This window comes from Mesoplodon bidens, assembly GCF_964165515.1.
Source record: "Mesoplodon bidens genome assembly, chromosome: X".
NCBI lineage: Eukaryota > Metazoa > Chordata > Mammalia > Artiodactyla > Ziphiidae > Mesoplodon > Mesoplodon bidens.
Genome location: NC_138163.1, coordinates 141,564,851 through 141,581,749, shown reverse-complemented (window position 1 = coordinate 141,581,749; position 16,899 = coordinate 141,564,851). Strand labels below are relative to the sequence as shown.

Here is a 16,899-nt window from a genome sequence, read left to right as displayed (position 1 = left end):
TAACAACTGGACTGCCCGGGAAGTCCCCCAAGAGTCTTCTTTCAACTTCACAAGGAGCCTTGGGATATGCTGACTTACCACCGTCTCCGTGGGAGGCCGTGACCTCTGACCAGCTCCACCAGAGCCAAGAGGAAGCGCCGCCATTTATCCCCAGGCTGTCAATCTTCTCTCTACCCTGAGGGTTCCTGCTGCACCATCCAGTGCACTGGTTCCTCCCCTGGCTTTTGCTTCCCACTTAGGACCACGAGCCACCTCTTCCCGGGTAGGGCTCACTTTCTGGCCCTTTTCTCCCTCTGGCCGTAACCCTGCGGTGGCCTCCTGCCCAGGAGCCTCTCAGCCGCTGTGACCTGCCCACTCCCCCACCTGCTGCTATTTCCTGGGTGCTGGAAAATCACGCTACGTCCTTGCTGAGAAGTGCTGTGGTCCTTGGGCGGGGGGGTGCGCAGAATGAAAATCCACTGATGCCAGACGTGGATCATCATCCATCCGGACCCTTGCTGGCATTCTCCGCGAGCCTGAGGCCAGCACGTCTGAGTGCACGGTGCTCCCAGCAGCTTGAAGGAGGTCGGAAGGTGCCCACACAGGGTCCCAGGTGACCCATCATCACCCAGTGCCCTGGGTGATCAGGAGGTGGGTTCTGCGTGATTCACCGACGGCTGTGTTTCCCCCTAAGACCTGCCTTCCATCCCGCACGGTCTCTTGAGGCTCAGCCCTTCCTCTGGTCCCCCGTTCTCCCCTCCCCCGGTGAATACCCCCCGTTACCCTCAATTCTCAGGCGCTGGGGACGACGGAGGGACAGAGCTTTCCAACCCAAGTGAGGTCATCCTCCTGGCCTTTGCCTCACGACACCCACTCCAGAGACACAGCGTCCTTGCTGCTGGAATCACCAAGCCAAGCCCTGTCTCAGGGGCTTCACACATCCTGCCTGCCCCCTGCATGGAGCGCCCGGCACCCCAGGTAGATGCAGGGCCCGCCCCCTCCCATCAGGGAGGTCTGCTTCAATGTCACCCCTTCTCTGACCCTCTATCGACTCTCTCCACCTGTGTCTGTTCCTCACAGACTTCATGTCTCTCCTTGGTTGTCCTCAGTCTCTGTGTTCATGTCTGTGTAGACATTCAGATGCATGTCTACGTGTATTTACATCTATCATCTATTATCTACCTGTTATCTAGCATCTATCTACTATCTGTCATCTACTATCTAGCATCTATCTATCAATATCTAATCTATCATCTGTCCATCTCTATCTTATCTTTATTATCTAATAAAATCTTCTATCAATCATCTGTCGATCTATCATCTATCTACCTATCATCTATATCTACCTAATTATCTCTTTAATCCATCCATCCGTCCATCTATCTAAATATAGTCTGCCACTGTATCTATTTATCTGTGATAATGGTTAGAAACTGGGGAAGACTCTACCCCCAGGAGACAGTTGACAATGTCTGGGGACATTTCCCACTGTCACAACTTGGGGGAGGGGTGCTCCTGGCACCTGGTGGGTGGAGACCAGGGATGCAGCTCCACACCCCGCAGGGCACAGGATGCCCCACATCCGAGGGTCACCCAGCCCCAAATGTCAGTGGGCTGAGGCTGAGAAACCCAGGTCTAGAAGATGCCGTCATCTTAAAGGACAGAAGTTTTGATGCAGAAACAGACTGCTGGGGAACAGCCCCCCCAAGATCCAGGCTTCCACACAGAACCATCGCGGAATCAGCCTCTGGGTCTCAAGAGCTGACCTTAGCATCACCCAGGCCTCTAGGGAAGGTGTGTTCCTGGGTACCTGAGGCTCACGGTCACGTCTCACACAGCAGGGTCCCTGTAGGATCCTGACCTTTTACAAAAAGGCACCATTTAAAAATTCATCTCACTGATGACTTCAGAATGTAAGAAGCCTCTGCTTCCAGCGTTGAGGGGGGAAGATCAGAGAGAGACGCCTTGAGGGTCTCTCCTCATCCCACCCAGGCTGCCCTTATCCAAGAGCTCCCAGTGCAGAAAATCAGGAAATGCAGACAGAATAAGGTGATGTACCTGCACAGGGGCACGCCTCTATCTGGGGCTGTCACACCTGCACGCTGACCTTCTATCTTATTTCAAGGAAGGCATTTCTTTTTTTCTTTTCTTTCTTTGTGCTCCAGTTCAACCTTCACACTGACAAACGCACAGACCCAGAACGACTTGCAGAATGGTCCAAAGGACGGAGCTCGCATCTCCGCCCGGGAAGCCGGCTCAGAGCATCAATTACTAATGTGGTCTGCAGCACAGCCCTGGGGCCGGAGGGAGCTCTGATGCTCAGCATCCGTGCCCTTGGCTGGGGGCTAACTCCCTCCCCATTCTTGCCCCGGCGTCTGGTACTTTAAAGTCAGAAGCGATAATTCCCTGTGAAGGTAACTAAATTAATTTCCAAGGGACTGGCGGAGATCACAGTGTAGCTGTTATTAAATGGGTAGGAATAGAAATGAACAGCCAAGGAGGAGAGAGGAGATATGATTGTGGGGAGAGAGAGAGAGAGACCAGGTCAGCAAGGGAGAAACAGAGAAGGCAAAAAAAAAAAGAGCCCAATTCGCAATGACAGCCCACTTTGCTGGCTCCAAGTGAAGGAAGGATACGGTTGCCTTTTTGTGTTTGGATTGATTTCAACGCTGGGCTTTATAAAGGGACAGCAAAAGCTCCAGAAGTCGTAGGAAATGTCGGGCTCAGAAGAGACGGGCGGCTGCTTCTCCGTCCTCAGCAAAGATGGGCATGACACAGGGTCAGTGAGCGCTGGGGGCTTCTATCAGCTTCCTGGGCTGCTGGAACCCATGACCCCAAAACAACACACGTCTACTGCCTTACGGTTCTGGGGGTGAGAAGTCTGACACGGGTCTCACAGGGCTAAAAGCAGGGTGTCGGCAGGACTTGGGGGAATGCATTTCACTGCCTCTTGCAGCTTCCGGAGTTGCATCCTTGGTTCCCGGCTTCTTCCTCCAAAGAGCAGGGTTCCATCTTGAAATCTGTCTTTTGTCACCTCCTTGCTTTCTATCTTTCCGACCCCCCATCTCCCTCTGATCAAGACCTTTATGATTATATTGCTTCCCCCTGGATAACCCAGGACCCTCACCCTTTCTCAGTTACTCACACCTGCAAAGTCCCTTTGGCCATATCCAGGAACCGATTCACGGATTCTGGGATTTAGGATGGGGATGTTTTAGGGAGACCATTATTCAGGAAACCACAGGAAGGGAAAAAATACATAGAAAGAGAGAGTGGTGTTTGGTGGATTTTGGAATGATGTGGGAAAGACCCTCCCAGGGCAAACCCAGTGGCTGGACGTCTCGTCCCTGTATGGTTGATGGTGTCCAGCTACGATGTCAGAAAACGTAAAACCACGACTGCTCTACAGATACACCGCGAGTCTGTATCAAGGGTTTTTTAAACCTCATTCACGAGGGAATGTGTGCAGTGTTAAGCCTGGTCCCACAGCAGCTGGAGGGGTTGGTAAATATATAGTCAGGATTCTGGACTAAAATGTAAAAGTCAGATACAAAGCAGGTGGGTGTCCTACAAGGCAGTAAACCCGCCACGTTGGGGTTATCTGTTCTCCGAGGTGTAGATCATTGACTACTTCCCCATCTTCTACAAGTTACCAGGTGACCTGATACAGCTGGGTCCTTAATCCATAACCAAGAGTAATTCATAGAAGGTTACAATTGCAGAGGGTCGAATGCAACCCCTCCAAGACGGTTTGGTTTGATAACATTCAGATGTGACATTGAAAGGGGGCACTGGATTGCTTTTGCCTCATTTCTCTGGTTTGTACAATTCTTAAGAATAATGTTGTAACTGAGCAGGACCCTGTGAGTCCGTCCTGGGACAGAAACCCCTCCCCCCATGTCCTCTGCTTTCCTGTTGTTTGTAGAAAAGCTTTCACCTCTTAGTCCTTCCCCGAGTTCCAAAGAGCAAATTTAATCAGAGAAGTGGGAAAATGCAGAAGCAAAGGGAAACAGTCAAGCGTGACTAAATAATAATGATGTTGCCATTAAACAAAGTCAAGGACCTCGGTTCCTCCTCAAGGGCTATAGATCATATTCTGAGCCATGTCCTGTGAGCTGTTTTGCAGATACTGAAACCCCAGCAGGTGGGAGAAGTTACCTACATGCTGCCCACCAGCAATGGAGACCCCAGACCAGTCAGAACCAGAAGGTTGATGATGTGGACCCCCGATGACCTCTCTGCCAGCCAATCAGAAGAATGTCCACCAGCTGATCACACACCCGCCACCCCCCTCTCTCACCCTGTCTTTAAAAGCCCTCCCCTGAAAGCCACCGAGGAGTTCAGGCCTTTTAAGCACTAGCTGCCTGGACTCCTTGCTTGGTGCCCGCAATAAACACTGTACGTTCTTTCACCACAACCCAGGGTCAGTACATTGGCTTTGCTGCACGTGGGTGACCGGACCCAAGTTTGGTCTGATAACAATGTGCCTGACCATCTCACTTCCCATCTGGTTACAGAAAAGAAGTATCAGAAGGTGTCAACAGGTGATATGGTGGCTGCACCGGGATGCCGTGAACGACCCTTCTGGGACTTGGCTAAGAGTGGATGACCCTCTCTGGGAGATGCTGGGTCTGTGATGTAGGCTGTGATGCATCTCCTTGTCTGCACCTCAGAATCAGGTCCACACACTACTGAACTGTCTTAGAAGGAAAGGTGATGGGCAGCTTGGAGAATGTCCAGGATACTGCTGGACCAGAGAAAAGGCAGGGCCCAAGCAACATCATGCCCCAGGTCCTGGGTGGAGAGGCCAGCTTGGCTGCCCCAGCCAACCCTGCCTTCACACTGGAGATGCCTGGATGCTGCTCTGAACCCATCCTCCTGCTGCCTGGAAGGACCACACCACTGCCATGTTGAGAGCTGATTCAGGACCATCTACCCTAATCCTGCCTCACCAGGTTTGCATAATTCTCCCCGGCAACTGTGTGACTGATGGAGCAGGTTCACCTGGCCTATCCCAGGGGCAGGAGAAGGACAAAGAAGGGACAATTCTGCCTTTGCCACGTGCCTGGTAGGAGACAGACTCTGCCCGTGAGACCGAAAATGTTCCCCAAACATGAGGGACATCCAGATGCTGGGTGACCTCTGATGGTGACACCGGCTCCCTCCTCCTTTGATGGTCCAGATGGGACCATATTCACCTCTGCAGAATTTCACAGATGAAAAGATTCTAGGAACAGTCTCCAGGTAATGTTTCATTAACAATGGGCTTCTTTTTTTCCTTTGCATTAGGTTAAAGTCGTAAAAAAAAATTACCTCGTGATTTTTTTAACGGACGTGAAATTCATATTATATAAAAGTAACCATTTTAAAGTGAAAGATTTGGTGGCGTTTAGTACGTGTATAATGTTGTGTAACCATCACCTCCATCTAGTTTCAGAACATTCTCATCTCACCAAAGGAGACCCCAACCCCATGAGCAGTCACACTCCCTATCCCCCTCCCCAGACCCTGGCACCAAGTCCACTTTCTGTCTGTGAATTTGCCTGTTCTGGACATTTCCTATAAATGGAATCACACACCGTGTGTCCTGTGTCTGGTTTCTCTCACTGAGCATCGTGTTGACTTATGAAAAAAATCACTGAAAAAATATTCATCATAAGCCTCTACATCCTGTAAAAGATTTACATTCAGACCACACTATGATGTCACGATACACCTATTCAAATTGCTAACCTAAACATACTGATAATACCAAACGCTGCTGAGGATGTGGGGTGGCTAGAATTCCCACATGATGCTGGCAGGGATGCACAATGGCACCACCTCTCCGGAAAACAGTTTGGCCGTTTCTTATAAAGTTAGCATATTCTTAGCATATAACCCACTGATCCTACTCACAGATGTTTATCCAAGAGAAATAAAAACGTGCGTTCACGCAAAAACCTGTACAGGAATGTTGGTAGCAGCATTCTGCACAAATCACCCACGAATGGAAACCACTTGGCTGTCCTTCAGTGGGGAAAGGATGAACGACATACAATGTGTGCCTACAATGGAATATCCCTCGGTGATTAAAAGGAACGGGCCATGGTTCCTTGTGACAACTCAGCAAAATGCATATTGCTGAGTGAAGGAAGCCACTTTCAGAGGGCTCAGTACTGCAGGATGTCACTTATACGACTTTCTGGAAAAGTCAAATATAGGGAAAGAACACAGGCCAGTGGTCGCCAGGGATGAGGGCTGGAGGGAGGGTTTGCCTGTGAATAGAGAGCCAGGACGAGCGAATACTCTGAGGTGATGGAAACGTTCTGAATCCCATCAGGGGTGGTGGTTCCACGAATCTGTACATGAGTTAAAACTCACATGACTGTACTGCAAAAACGAGTGAATGTTTTATCACATGTAAAAATGTTTAAAAGAGCTCTATGTGTTGAAACACTGGAAAATGGAATTACCCTATGATCCCACAATTCCACATCTGGGTATTTACCCAAAAGAAGTAAAAGCAGGGACCCAAAGAGGTATTTGCGAACCCACGTTCACAGCAGTGTTATTCACAATAGCTAAGAGGTGGAAACAACCCAAGTGTCTGTGGATGGATGGACGGATACACAGCATGGGGTCCATCCACACAGTGGAAAATGACTCAGCCATGAAAATGTGTGAAGCTCTGACACAGGCTACCACATGGATGGACCTTGAACACAGGATGCTCAGTGAGAGAAGCCAGATATAAAAGGACAAATCCTGTAGGATTCCAGTCCTATGAGATCCCTAGGAGTCCGATTCCATAGCGACAGAAAGTAGGATGGCCGGGGCCAGGGGCTGGGGAGGGGGATGGGGAGTGAATGTTTAATGGGGACAAGGATTCCATTTGGGAAGATGAAATGCTTCTGGAGATGGATGGTGAGGATGGTACATCAAGTACATTGTGAATGTAGTTAATGCCACTGAACTGTGCACTTAAAAATGGTTAAGACGGTACATGAAACACTCAGTGTGTCTCTCTCTCTCTCTCTCCCCCTGACAAGGATCCAGAGCTGCGCTGCAAATGGTACCGAGAAATCGCGATTCCAGAAAGGCCAAGCGTGTCATAGCCACTTGGTGCTGCCAGGATCCTTGCTGGATCTGCTTACATCCCTAATCACCATCCGTGGGGTTGGGCAGGATATCAGCTCCAGATGTGGAGGCTGCATCTCAGGGCAGTGCACCTGGTTCGAGCGTCCGGGCTGTCAGGTGGGGGTGGGAGGGATGGGCTGGGATGCACGCCCGCCAGCTTCTCCTTGGCATCCCAGACCCTTAAGTGCTCTGAGAGGGGGAGCCTGGGACACCTCCCCTCGGAAAAGAAAACAGCAGTGCTCACCAGCTGGGGTGTGGGTGGGGGGAATCTCAGCAGCTTTTTCGTTGCTGTTGTGGTTTTATAATTTGGTCTGGAACAGACTGGTAACTCACTTGGAATTTTAATGTGCATTCCAGCTCTGCAATTCTAAAATCTAGTGTACATAGCTTTGAAAGGTTTAGTCTTTGGAATGACCCAGGGGTTCCCCAAAGGGAGTAACCCCGACCCCCAGTGGACACTAGCAATGCCTACGGACATTTTGGGGTGTCACGACTGTGAGGTGCTTCTGGAATGTGTTGGGTGGAGACCAGGGATGCTGCTCCACAGCCCCCAGTGCCCAGGACGCCCACATCAGAGTAGTCCAGCCTCAAATGTCCACCGTGCCCAGGTGGAGAATACCTGGGGTAGCCAATAACATCACCCCTTATAAATTATGTAAATATATATATTTATATACACACATACACACATATATATATACACACTCATATTCATGAATCAAATTGTGAGAAAACCCAAGGTGCAGGCGTCTGGCCACTTGGTCCAGTTTCCTGGCTGTGTCCTGACCTCCCTCCCTTACAAACTTCTAAGACACGTGCATTCTCTGGTTTGACACATCGGGGCTCCATCCATCATTTTCCAAGCAGAGGGTTGCCACTTGCACTGCCTGGCGATGCTTTCGGTCATTTTCCGCAGGATATAATTTTGCGTCTCTAACTTAACCAGGTGCCATTTTTTCCTAATACCCAGGGCACATCCCGAAAGCAAATCCTGTGCCTTCGGAGGTCCCTGAATCATTTTGGACTGTTTTATAGCTCCCTGCAGCCCCGGGAAGGGTGCACCATCATTTATGCATGGCCTCTGAGGTCCTTCCAATCCTAGGAAATCGACTGTCATATTTCATTCCGCTTTGGTACTTATAAAACCTTCCACGGAGAGAATTTCAAAGACGGGCAGAAAATGATGGAACCCAGTGGGGTCTATTTCTTTCTATTTTGAAGGTTGCTGAAACTCTTGTTATTTTTCCGCCTCCTTGCCCTTCAGACATAGGGAGGTGGAGTTTTTAAAGGAAGAGGGGCTCCTGCTACAAGTGAGAATTAAAGGCTGCTTGCCTTTGCCAAGGACGTCTGAAGGTCAAATAACTAAAATACACAGTGAAGTTGCCAACAGCCATTGATATGCAGATCTATGGCCCCAGTGGCTGGGAGGCTGGTCCAGTGGCTAGGGAGGGAAGGTCTGCTTTGGACCGGAAGTTGCACATTCTCAATGTGAAAGGATGACCTTCAGCCTCCTTCAAAGGCAAGCTATGACCTCGAAGACAGAGGGGAGCTGTGTTTTGCTTCCTAGAGCCTTGGTTCTACCTGGAAGTGAAGGGTTTGACCTGCTACACTACAGGACTTCATGGACAAGACATGCTTGCCCGGAGCGTGTCTTGAAAGTTTCATTCAAAGCATCAAGTGTCGGAACGTCTGAGGCATGGAAATATCGTCCATACGGTCCAGTGGATGGGGGCCTGGGAGCCCAAGGGAGGGACACCTTGTTTGCAGGATGCATAGACGGTTAAATAAGATGATATTGGAAGGTTTTTTTGCGGGGGGGGGAAGTAGAGTTGCTTTACAATGTTGTGTTAGTTTCTGCTGTACAATGAAGTGCATCAGCTATATGTATACCTATATCCCCTCCCTCTTGGACCTTCCACCACCACCCCCCATCCCACCCACCTAGGTCATCACAGAGCATCGCGCTGAGCTCCCTGTGCTATACGGAAGGTTCCCACTGGCTATCTATTTTACACATGGTGATGTATTTATGTCAAACCTAATCTCCCAATTTTGGAAATATCCTGGCATAAAGTAGGAACTTTCCAAATGGAAGCCCCACATCTCCTGTCTTATTTCCCAATCTTTTTGAAAAGGAAACGAACACCTGTATTAGTTATCGTTGATTTGATTGAAGCAAGAAACAAATTAACTTGAGGGCTATCCGATAGCGTATAATACCCAAGCAGCCCACCACGGGGGTGTCCCCCGCCCCGGCATCAAGCAGTTAGCTTAGGTGGACAGGAGCTGGGCGTAACTCCTGTGCGTGGAAACCGAGGATGATATGCGAGGTCTGTCAGAACCCCCAGCATCACACTATGTCAACCCTACCATCACCGGGGTCGACATCCCTGGAAAAATGCTCTTCTTGCCCTCTTGGGAATCCCGGCTCAGGAAAGCTATCCCAAGGGGAGAATTCCTTATGCAATCCTGGTGCAAAGGAAAAATGGAAGTGGAGGGTCAGGCCAGATTGCTTCTGCTCCATTGATCAGTTTGGTCCGGTTCAAAGCACCGTACGTGAATGCCCAGCGTGTGGGGCTGAGAAGAAAACACAGCCTTGCTGGGAGGTGCTTTGTATCTGCTTCGTAGCAAATATTTAATTGTATGGAGGTGAGATTCACATAACATCCAATGAAACACTGAAACTGGACAATTCAGGGACACTGTGCACATTCACAATATTGTGCAACCACCACCTCTATCTGGTTCCAGAACCTTCTCATCTCCCCAAAAGGAGACCTGTCCCCATGAGCAGTCACTGCTCCCAGCCCCTAGCAAACACTAAGCCACTTTGTGTCTCTCTGGATTTTACTATTGCGGATATTTTGTAGAAATGGACTCATATACGATGTAGCCTTTTGTGCCTGGATTCTTTCACTTAGGATGTTTCCAGTGTTCACCCACAATATACCATGTATCAATACTTCATTCCTTTTTCATGGCCAAATAATATTCCAACCCGGGGATGTAGGTTAACCCATTTTTAATGTCCCTTTACTTTCCTAAAACAAAATCACAGATACCTACAGACAAATGTAATAAGAGCCACATGATGTCCACATAACACAAATGACCATAAAGTGATACCCATTTGAACATATCAGTGCTTGGACCTCCCCCCCACCCTGGAGAGGGTGAAGCAGTAAGGGGATATCCTCATATCTTGGATCCCCAAGAAGGTGCCGGCTGCCCCAGGCCTAGAGAACTGGTAACTCAAATGCCACAAGCTGCCATCTGCCCTGTGCTTTCCCCATATGGTGAACATTCAAGCCAAGGATAATCTTTTCTCTATGAATGCAATGGTTGCTTGCCTGGAAGTTCAATCTCTTACACTGATGTGTGAACAGCCATGAGTTCTAGGCTGGGGTTAATTATAAACAGGGTTTCCCCTATGTGAACATCTGGCCAGATGTGAGGAAGTCATGTGGGGTGTGAGAACATCTGACACTGGGTACCCTGTCCTGTGCCTTGTAAGAAATCTAACACGCTGGCTTCCTCCTGCCAAATGCTAGTGCGAGGTCCACTCAGGGTGCCCCTCCCCACCTTTATCTGTACCCCGGAGAAAGCAGCCACTATTTAGAAGCACCAGGATATCAGGAAAGCAGTCCAGATCATTAGGTCCACGTGATTTGCACCAAACCCACAACGGCGACGTGACTCATATAGGAAATGTATTTGCAGCCCTAAAACACTTTTAGATCCATCCTCTTATTTGAGTCTTATCACCATAAAGGACCCATTGAACAGAATGGGACACTGGGATCCTGGAGGGTAAATTGTTTGACAAAATTATGCAGTTGGCAATAGACATTTCACACTGTTGCTGCAAATCAGAACATCATGTTGTCCACCTTAAACAGATACAATTTCTATTTGTCAGTGATACCTCAATAAAGCCAGAAAACTAAATATTCCTCCCTTAAAAAAGTGTTCCTCTTAGCTCCCATGCTGTTTTTTTCCTTTCCAGGATATTTTAACTGAAAATGTTTTATTGTATCCACACATCTGGTACCACGGTAGACCAGAAGTCCTGCAGGGTCTTTGAAGGACAAAACAAGTAGGTTCTGGGTGAATTAGAACAGACGTACTTTTTAATGCATTCCTGGACCCATGACAGTAAAATGATTATTTTTAATTCTATATACTTGGGGATTTTTAAATACCCATTGAAGTAACCCATGGGGTAAAGAGGAACCATGAAAATAAGGACTGAACTATGTATCTATGAGATACAGCCCAAGTGACAGACAAAAATGAGGACCCTGCGACCAGAAATATGAAAAGTAAAAAATAAAGGGCAGGCATCAACTCAGGAAGCTCAACATGACATCCCAGAATGAAGGCAAAGAATGAAGGGAAAAGAGGGAAGAAACAGATGTAGTCAATATCACCAGAAGTTCTAAGCTAGCAATCAATGCAAAGATCGCTAAAAGTTTGTGAATTTCAGAAAATGCTTCATTGAACAGAGCCCCAGAGACTGGAAAATTCTCAAGCTTTTTACTATGTACAGATGCTCCCCCATCACACATGTAGAAACCCAAGATGTCCATAAGTCTGGGATCGTGTTTGTGTTTTTGTGGCCGTCGGTAAACAAGCTACGGATTTAGATCCAACCCCTAGGATACTGGTACCCAGACGACAGAAAGCACAACTCCAAATCCTTCAAACAGAACGCATACCGTCTTGCTGTCCACTCAGCAAACCCAGTTGTAGACAGGGCACATGTTAGGAGCATTATTTGATGGATGAAGAGTCGGAAACACAGAGACCAAAAGGCTTAACGAGGGTGCTTAACAAATGCGAGACTTGACACTTCCCAAGGAAGAGCCCACATGGGAAATGGGCATGGTGCTACCTCCTGGACCCGTGGGCCACCTGAGAAGCTCCTCATCAGCCTCCCAACCTGTCCAGACTTGGAGGGAGCCCAGTGCACCTTCTATGGTTGCATTTCCTAATACCGAAGATGAGAGGTATTTTCGATACAGACACCAAAGGTATTTTCGATACAGACATCAAAATCCAGTGGGAGTCGAGACGGAGGAAACTTCAACTGGGTCATATCGGACACAGACCCGCCTTTGTAGAGCCCACTCTTTCCCATCAAAAGTGCCTCTTATCACATCTGGTACCATCCCCAGTTTCTAGGCATTAGGACCTGATATCTTTGAGTCCTAATCCCACCCTAGAGAGCAAGCTCCTTTAGGACAAGAGCTCTGTGTCACTCAACTTTGAGCTCCATCCAATGTTTGCTCAGAGCTTGGCTGGGTAACCCTACTCAACACATCATTGCCGAATGAATGAATGGATGGATGCATGGATGCATGGATGCATGGGTGGATGGATGGGTGGGTGGGTGGGTGGGTGGGTGGATGGATGGATGGGTGGGTGGGTGGGTGGGTGGGTGGATGGATGGATGGGTGGGTGGGTGGATGGATGGATGGATGGATGGATGGATGGATGGATGGATGGATGAGGTGGTTGTTCCCACTGTCGAACAAAACTCATTGATGCTACATGGAGAGGACTGAGAAATACATGCACCACGGGTCCAATTATTGAATCAAGACTTGCCCAGGGATGGAAGGTCATCCATCCTGGTGTGTATGCACAGAGCCCCCTTCCCGGGCTCCCCGAACGACAGCGACAGGTGTAAACCCAGGATCCCCAGTGCCCACCATGCCGTGGACATGGCCTTACTCACCCAGTGGTCCACGAGACTTCTCCAGCTGCTGGGAAGTGTCTCTGAGGTCTGAGGAATGTTCCACAATCAGGTGTCGAGGGAACATGGTAACTTCTCCAGAACTGTGTCCTCTCTCTCCCCTGATGGACGAGTGACATAAGGCCAGTCATGCAAAGAGGAGGGGCCCTGTGAGGCCAGGGTCCCACACAGTCCAAATTGCTCTCAGAGCCTATCTTCGCCCAGGGACTGCAGCATCTTTCAGGGGCCAGCAAGCTTGTTCTCAAAGTGACAGAGGATGTCGGACTGGCCAGGACTCACCCTGCCTCCTCATCCTGAGTCTGTACTTGGGAAACAACTGTGTGATGCTGCTAAAAGTAGCTGGCCCTTGTGTACTATGACCTCGAGCCGTAAAGGGCTGTCTAGTGATGTGCAAATGCTCCAAGGTTGGGATCTTCCTGGAAGTCAAGATCCTGCTTTACAGCACATCATCCTGGCTGTCCGGAAATATGAGACGAGGCATGTCTCCATCTTTGTTTTAACATACAAAGTAATTCTAGTTCTGAAACACATCAGTCAGGGCTGTAGGGCTTAGCAGAACATCTGAGCAGTTCTGGAAGGGGCTGGCGCCCAGGGCTGGAAGCTTCAATCTGCATTTGCCTGGCCCAGAGGGTCTCAAACTTGCCTGAACAAGAGGACGGCTTGAGGAGGTCTAATAAATGCCGGTGCCCAGATGAACAAACTTGGGGATTCTCTTGATGGTGGAGCTGAGCATTAGTGGATTTCAGAGGCTCCCCCAGTGTGCAGCCAAAACCCACTAGCCTTACTGGATCTTGGGGAGAGGTCTTCACCACCCATGCAAGGTAGGCTTGAGCACATCAGTGGCTGGATGGAGGGTGTGCTGCAGGTGGGGGTGTCCTTATTGGGTGCAGACTTGCTCCTCTTTCTTGAGGTTGGAAGGAATGTGAGCAAAGAGGGCTATCACATTTGCAGTTCCAGGGCAAAATGAAAATGTGGGTCCTTGTTCACACTTCATTAAGAATTTCAAGATGGCGGTCATAGGGCATTAAGCCAATAGGCGTCCTTATGAGCCCAGGGTCCTGTGTAGCAACATGGGTCACTCGCCCAGGAAAGCGGCCTTGGGTACATATAGAAGAAGCTGTGACCTCCATGGTTTTCCAGGTCACCAGAAAAGGAATGGATGTTTCCTGAGTTTCCAAGTATCCAGTTCATGTACCATGAAGTGGATTCAGTATTTTCTACCAAAAAGATATGACCAGGTCCTAAACCCTGTTACCTGTGGATATGACTTTGTTGGCAAAAGGGTTGGCATATGTAACTAATGAAGGATCTTGAGATGAAGAGATCATTCTTGATTATCCGGATGGAAGTAAAGGGTCTGAGATGAGGTCCTCTTGGATGACGGTGGCCCTAAATCCAAGGACAGGGTCCTTATAAGAGACAGAAGAGAAGAGACACAGACACAGCCACAGAAGACACAGGCAGAGATGGGAGGGAGGTGGCCACAAGCCCAGGGACCCCTGGAGCCCCCAGAAGCTGGAAGAGGCAGAAAGGACCCTCCCCTGGGGCCTCTGGAGGGAGCACAGCCCTGGGACACCTTGACCTCAGACATCTGGACTCCAGGACCTGGGGCTGGATGAATTTCTGCTCTTTTCAGACTCCTAGTTTGTGGTCCTGTGTTACAGCCTCCCAGGACACTCTTATACACCACATAATAGTGAGCTGTTTGAATAAGCAGGGTCTTCCACTCAGACCACGTGCCCCCACCTTCACACGGTGATCTGAGCCCCAGGCCACCAGGACCCACAAATCGCCTTGTGGGTTCACACCGTAATCATTACCTCTCCTGCAACTGCGATGAAGGCGGTCAGGAATCTCTGACCCTCTGGCATCTGTCTTCCTTGTGCTGGTCCTTGGTCCCTGGGAGCCTCCTTGTCACCCTATGGTTCTCCCAGGAAGGGTGTCAGGATGTTCCTTATCCGAGCGGACATCCTGCAGAGTCTGTGCACCTGCAGAAGGGGCCCTGGTGTGTTCCTCTCAGGCCACCACATGAAAAGTCCCACACGCTGGGGTCTCAGCTCTGCCAACCACAGCAGGATGCAGGCGAGGAGGTGAGGACCTCAAACGTACACGTCCTGGTCTCCTGTCCTTTTACACCAATGTCTCCTGGTTGCACGACACAGAATTTATAACATCTTGTTCATCTGTAAGGAAAACATGGTCTCCGGGGTTAGACACCCCTGAGGTTCCCACCTAAGTGCCAGCAGGAACTTGAAACTGGGTGAGACACCGAGTCTTTCTGAGGCTAAATGCCCACCCATATGACAGGACTTACAGTTCTCAAAGTGGCACACAGGGGTCAAAACCCTAGGTCAACAAAGTATGGGCCTCGGATAAATCTGACCTCCCCCCTTTTTTGTAAATAAAGGTTTATTAGGACACAGCCACACATTAGCGTAGTGTGTGTAGATGCTTGTGTGTCAATATGGAAGAGTTGAGTAGTTGTAATAGATCATAAACCCCTAAAATATGAAGATATTTATTAACTGATCCTATATATAAAAAGTTTGCTGACCCGGAAACCCTATCTATCTATCTATCTATCTATCTATCTATCTATCTAGTGTAGTGTGAACCCCACTCTGGAAGAGCTGCTGGCTGTTATTCCAACACATGAAAGTGCTGGGGGCTGACATCAGGTTTGGGGCCTCAGTGGGATTTTGTCAATTGAGGGAATGCATGGTTAGCTGACCAGTGGTCCCCGGTCTTGAAATTCAGGGTGCAGCCTGGCAGGAAACACAGAGTCCTTTTGCTAGCATTCTAAATGTCTGATCTCTCCATGCTGGAATTTGAGAACCCAAGAGCCATTCTCAGAGAGAGGATTGAGCCTTCCTTGCCTGACTAGTGGGTGAAGCAGGACGGGCCCGGATGCCCAGGCAAAGGTCCACTAAGCTGCTAGAGATGTTCACATGTGTCAACAACTGTATCAGTTTCTTGTAACAAATTACCATCAAGGTGTTGGTATCTTAAAGCAACTGAAATTTATTCTCTCTCAGTCTGAAGATGCAGGGCTGAGCTCCCTGAAGAGGCTCCAGGGGAGGGTCCTTCCTGCCTCTTCCAGCTTCTGGGGGCTCCAGGCATCCCTGGACTTGTGGCCGCATCCCTCCCATCTCTGACTCTGTGGTCACATGACCCCCTCCCTCTTCTGTAATCAGTTCTCCCTCTCCCTGTTTCCAATAAGCAACCTTGTGAGTACATTAGCCCTACCTGGATAAGCCAGGATGGTGTCCTCATCTTAAGACCTTAATGACATCTGCAATGATTCTTTTCCCAATAGCAACACATTTGCAGGTTTCAGGGGTTAGGATGTGGACATATCTCTTGAGGATCCACCATTCAAGCCACTACAGAGGGAACTGGATGAAACCAGGATGGTCCCACCACTGACCTGTTTCCAAGGCATAGAGGGTGGCCGTCACGCTGCTGAAAGATGAGGCATCTGCAGACCCTGGAAGGTCCATGATGAAACTAGTTCAGGAAGAGCCTGACAGACCGCGATGGGCACCCACATCCAGGGAAGCACTGGGCATTCGACATGATTATTATTATTATATTAGTATTGTGGTTTGAAGTATAATCCAAGCCCTGCACACATCTCCAGGAGAGAAACATGCCTGTATTAACATACGATGAAATGAAGCAGCAGACACCAGAAGAGAGGCTTCACATGACCACTGAAGGGTAAGTGGGCAGCAAAGCTGCCACTCTTTGACTAAGGCCCTAAAAAATGGTGGGGGAATGTGAAGACCTGCAAACCTTGTGCAGCTGAATCCCATGATTGGTTAAGTCCAGGCCCTGTCCTCATCCCCATCCTACAGACCCCACAGTGACAGGTGTCCAGGCCCCATCCTACAGACCCCATGGTGACAGGTGTCCAGGTCCCATTCCCATCCTACAGACCCCACAGTGACAGGTGTCCAGGCCCCATCCTACAGACCCCATGGTGACAGGTGTCCAGGTCCCATTCCCATCCTACAGACCCCACAGTGACAGGTGTCCAGGCC

General features: G+C 49.3%; 1 long non-coding RNA gene across 1 annotated transcript in view; it reads right to left on the bottom strand.

The window, feature by feature from the left end:
• Positions 1-16,663, bottom strand: part of LOC308609130 — a 97,544-nt gene extending 80,881 nt beyond the window's left edge. Inside the window, exons 1-3 of the long non-coding RNA XR_014014271.1 lie at positions 16,284-16,663; positions 14,677-15,039; positions 12,839-14,245 (exon numbers count right to left, since the gene is read on the bottom strand). This is a non-coding gene — a long non-coding RNA (uncharacterized lncRNA). The remainder of the gene's footprint in view (positions 1-12,838; positions 14,246-14,676; positions 15,040-16,283) is intronic.
• Between the last annotated feature and the right edge of the window lie 236 nt (positions 16,664-16,899).